This window comes from Lycium barbarum, chromosome 5, assembly GCF_019175385.1.
Source record: "Lycium barbarum isolate Lr01 chromosome 5, ASM1917538v2, whole genome shotgun sequence".
In the NCBI taxonomy this organism is placed as follows: domain Eukaryota; kingdom Viridiplantae; phylum Streptophyta; class Magnoliopsida; order Solanales; family Solanaceae; genus Lycium; species Lycium barbarum.
In genome coordinates, this window is record NC_083341.1 from 113281995 (window position 1) to 113287251 (window position 5257).

At 32.0% G+C, this 5257-nt stretch overlaps 1 pseudogene; it reads right to left on the bottom strand.

Moving 5' to 3' along the window:
- Window positions 1–691: 691 nt before the first annotated feature.
- Window positions 692–2195, bottom strand: LOC132642621 (sufE-like protein 2, chloroplastic; annotated as a pseudogene).
- Between the last annotated feature and the right edge of the window lie 3062 nt (window positions 2196–5257).

Consider the following 5257-nt stretch of genomic DNA (forward strand, 5'->3'; position numbering starts at 1 on the left):
CTTTGTACCACTAATTCCCTTTTCGGCCCTCCCAATTTTCTATTTATCTTTTTATTATTTATATTATTTTTCCTCTTTTGTATTATTTTATCTTTGATCTCTAGCGAGAAAACACAAATAAAAACTTCGAAATACCTTAAATTAAGCATTTCTCTTAATCTCAAATCTGTGAGTATTTAAATCGAAAAACTTGGGTCTCAATGAGAATTTTGGATTGAGATCAAAATTTATTTATTTTTAAATAATTTCTTTTATTTATTACTCCCTCCGTCCATGTTTACTTGTCTATATTTGATTTGAGACACTTTTAATAAGATATAAATAAAATGAGAAATGAATTGGAGTACTTAATAATAAGGGTAAAATAGGTATAAAATGGTAAATTATGTCTTGATTTTTCAAACTATATAACTTACAAGTAAAAGTGGACATATATTTTAGTATAATGGACAAATAAAAATGGACGGAGGGAGCATATTATAAAAAATTATGCTATTCTATAATTGTTAAATTCAATTTAAATCACTTTACTACTTAAATTGTGATAGAAATTTCGTAAGCACTGCTTAGAAAAAACATGAAATTTATGATTTATTTTTGAGAACTTGTAGTTTATCTAATTCTACATTTACTTATGGGGAGTATTTACCTATTGAAGAGTTTTTCTCTTATTTTTCTTATTTTGATTGGTGTAATTCCATTATTAAAGATGTTATTTTTACTTGTGCAAATTCATTTTTTAATATACATAAGAGGTGCAAGTCCCTTGGTGAAAATATTGATTTTACTTCTGTTGTTAATGAGTGTGATTCCTTGTTTAAGATGCTAATTATGTTCGTTTCTTGATTTTTGAGATGTAATTTTCATATTTGCAAATTAAAAAAAAACCTATTAAGTTGATCCGAATAAACTAAAAAGAGATGAACCAGACCGATATACGCGTTCCTAACAAGATGTACATTGAAGAACATTATGACACCCGACACCTTCAAATCCTAGATCCGCCTCCGATCACGGAGTACTACATTCAACCAAAAACATAAACAAGCCAATAAAAGATAAATTGCTACTTAACACCAACCTCAGATCCCTTTGGATCTTCCAAAGACAAAGCTCTATTCCTCTCCTGAACACAATCTTGAGTCCTATTTTGCATACTAAACAACACATTATGCCAAGCATTAACTCTTGAACGTCCTTTTTTAGTTAACCCCACATTCATATCTGCCAAATCCTCAGCTGTAACACTTAGAATTTCTTCTGGTTTTGCACCATCAAGTACCCATATCAAACAAGAACAAAACCCTTTTGTAATTTCTGAATCACTATCTACTCTAAACCTCATATAACCCTTATTATCCGTCCTAACTTCTAACCAAACCTGTGTTGTACACCCAAAAACTCGGTTTTCTTGTAACCTTGATGACTCATTTAATGGAGGGAGTATACTTGCATAGTGTAATAATCTTTTTAACTCTATCAATTGGTTCTGATAAGGACCTAAATTCCAAAGATAAACTTTGAACTTTGTCAACAACACTTAACCTTTCATCCAATGGTGGTTCTTCCCTGATTAAGCAAGAAACTGAGGAAAGGTTTGGTTTTTTAGTTCTTGAACTTGAATTAGAGTAATACCTATTTGCAGAATACTGCATAGAAGTGAAAAATATTGGATTTTAAAGAGAGATATGAGGATTTGGCTTGGTTGGTGTGGATGAAATTGTCAAGAAAGTAGATGGATTTTTTAAAGAAGTGAAAAAGATTGGGTTTTTGGGAGGAAAATGAGGATTTGACTTAGTGGGTATAGATGAAATTGTCAATGGAAATGGAAGAGATGAATGTTTGCAGTGCATGTTTGGTTTAAGAGGGGAAAAAGATGAAGAAAATTGGAGAGAAAAAAGGCTGAGGAAAATCAAGATTTGTGACAGTTGGTAGTTGGTGACGTGTGAGATTTTTGAGAGATAAAAGTAAGAATAAGATTCTTGAAATGCGGGAATTTTAACTTACAGAAGAAAGAAATGTAGAGAAGAAAGGTAAAATGGCAGTAGCCAATAAGGATGATGTAGAAGAGGAGAAATGGGATGGCAGTGGCGTTTTATTCTTTCTCCTATATAAGAAGTGAGGGACAGGCTGCTGAAACAAGAGGACTTCGTTGACATCTTTGCTTAGCAGGGGTATTTGGGGTATTTCAGGGATTTTCTATTTAATGCAGCATAGTGGACCCACATAAATTTGCCATTTCACATAGTCCGCGACTTTTTTAGTATGGAAAAAAAAAACTAAACTAACACAAAAAAAAAAAAAATACATAACTAGGTTTTACACACAAAATCTGTACGTGAAAGGATCAAACTGTAACGTTTTTAGTTTGGTCCTTTCACGCATAGATTCTGTGCGTGAAATGCCATTTTTTTTAAACCTATTGAAATCACATTTTTTTCATACTTTGGGCAAAGATTAGTCATATTTAAAAACCCGAAATATCAATATTTTATATAGGACTTAATATTATTTTTTACGTACAATAATGTCGGCTCATTACATCAAGTATAACTAAATGTTTGGATCGTTGTTTTAGGGGTTCTAAAGTACCCCGAAGTAAGTTTTTTTTGTTTGAAAACTTGTCTTCTTTAAGTTTAAGTGTCATATTTTATAGGGTTTTGATATAAGTGTTTTATTATTTAGTCAAATCGAATGTACAAATAAAAATATTTTATTTAATAATAATTCATCCAATATGAGAGGTTTATACTTATTCAACACACTTTGCTAGAAATTAATAATAGCCTTAAACAATCAAAGCAAATTAAAAACTTACTAATTTTTTTCGTATTGATGACTTCGTCATAAACTAACAATACAAATTAACCGCATGAGTCAGGAATTTAAAAGAACTTAAATAAAATCTTCATCAGAATAAAAGTCCTCAATATCGTCGTCAGAAAAATATTGGCGGTTTCTTAAGACACATTTTTTTTCAGTAGATGTTAGTTCTCTACCGGTTGATGATGCTTGTTCTTCGACCAACTTTAGCATGTAAAATCTACAACGTCTTGCTAGCATTCTGTTGTTTTCTTTTCTAATCCTTTGTACTGCAAGCTCGCAAGTTTCTGGACCTGCTCGAGGCATGGTTATTGAGTACCTTGTTGGGATTGGAGCGTTGAGATTTTCCAAGTCACGAATGTTGACACCCAATTTTGTCCCGCCTTTCTTCCAAAATATTTATTTGCGCTTCTAATATTTTTGGCAACTTAAGAAATAATTACTTATACTTTACTACAATTATTAGCTTTTTATTAATATCATCGTTTCATTATCCTACTATAGCCATTAGCTATTATCATTTTTTATTACCGTTATTATTATTATTATTATTACCGTTATTATTATTATTATTATTATTATTATTATTACCGTTATTATTATTATTATTATTATTATTACCGTCATTATTATTATTATTATTATTATTATTATTATTATTATTATTATTATTTACGCATCGCATTCATTTTTATGCAATTAAAAAATAACATTTACTTACTGTTAAACTTTAAAATATTATCGCACGACTATCGCGATATCGTATAATTTTATTTGAGTAGTAATAAATATATTTTATAGTAAGTAATATTTTAGCACACATTAATATATAATTAATTGAAGAAGGTCTTTTATTTAAATTTAAAGGCCCAAAGCAGTATAAGAAGAAAATATTTTTCAGCCCAAGAAGGCCTCACATCAGCCCAATGGAGAGCCCCAAATCCGAGCCCAATCAACCAAATGTTTTTCGGACCATCCCATTATAATCAGCCCACTACCCGTTTTGAAATAACCCGACCCGTCGTCTAAAACAAACAACTAGGGCTTCGTTTTCTTTTCATCAGACGCCTCCCCTTCTCTCTCTCTCTCATTTTTTCAGTTAACCCCTCCCCTCTATTTAGCCATGGGCAGAAATGCATTCTCACTTCGGGAAAAGATTTGTTTTTTCCATCAGAAAGGCATAGTAATACATGGCTTTTCTCTTGATTTTTCGACCCTTTTCCATTTTTCAACTCTGCTCTCTTCCTCTTCATGAGAAATTTGGCCGAGTCCGTCCAAGGGCACAACGTTCAGATTTGAACGATTTCGTTTGACTCGGTTTGGAGCTCTTAATTAAAAATCCCACCCAAAAACATCACTCAGAGAACCCTAATTTGGACCTATAAAAGGACGAGCTTTTGGAACCTGGAAAGGAGGTTTTTTTTGGAGCCGCTTCTTCCCCTTTGAAATATTAATATTCTTCAGTCCTAATACCTCTGGGTATTCATTGGAAATACTAAGTCATTTTTATTCTCTTTTGCCCCTGCTACTACTTCGAATCCGAGCGCATTCAAGCTCGGAGTTCGTTAGTGTTCGAGCGTAGACCCGAGACTCAAGGCTCCTATTCACTGCACTCAGAAAAGGTCAGCAATCCTCAATCTCTTTCCTTTTAATTTCAGTCTTTAATTTTTTGACTATTATGTGATTATTGTGTTTAACATGTGATTAGTGTTGGTTGATGAGTGATTAGCATGCCTATAGCTTAGATTTTCATTACTGCTCAATTATATAACTGGTCTAGTATCAACATGCTTTGTGGCTTGACTAGATTTAGCTAATACCTAATTATGTGCCTGTTAAGATGATTACAAGCATGTTTAAGTTATGTTCAGGTTCTGTTTAAATGTGTTTGTTCAGATAGTTTTAGGTTATTAGCATTTTCATATGTGTTTTTTATGCCTTATTGGGTTTGATTACTGCTTGTTAGTTCATTAGCATGTTCTATATTTGTGTTACTCGACTGCTGCTTAATTATGTATTTGTTGGGGTAATATAATAGTCGTTAGTTTTGATAAGTATCTGTTTGTCTAGTTTGGTTCAATTCAGAATTAGGTTAGCCTCCATATATAACTGACATACAAGACTGATAGTCAATTTAACATGTGAAACAGTTACTTAATTCATGAGTTCTGTATTGGCTTAAGCTCATTAGCTTGGTCTTGATGAATCAGCCTATGTGTTAGCTTGCCTTAGCTTATAAGACTGTGTCAATATATGGTTAGTTGGCTTAATAGGTGACAAACATGTATTAGTATGATAATGGATCAACTTGAAAGTACGTGAGTATGAGTTTTAAGTTTGACAACCAGTTTTGAGCATGTTGAACACTGATCTGTGTATGTAAAGTTTAAGCTAAACTATGAAGGGAATATATACCTCATCTACTTGGACTAAA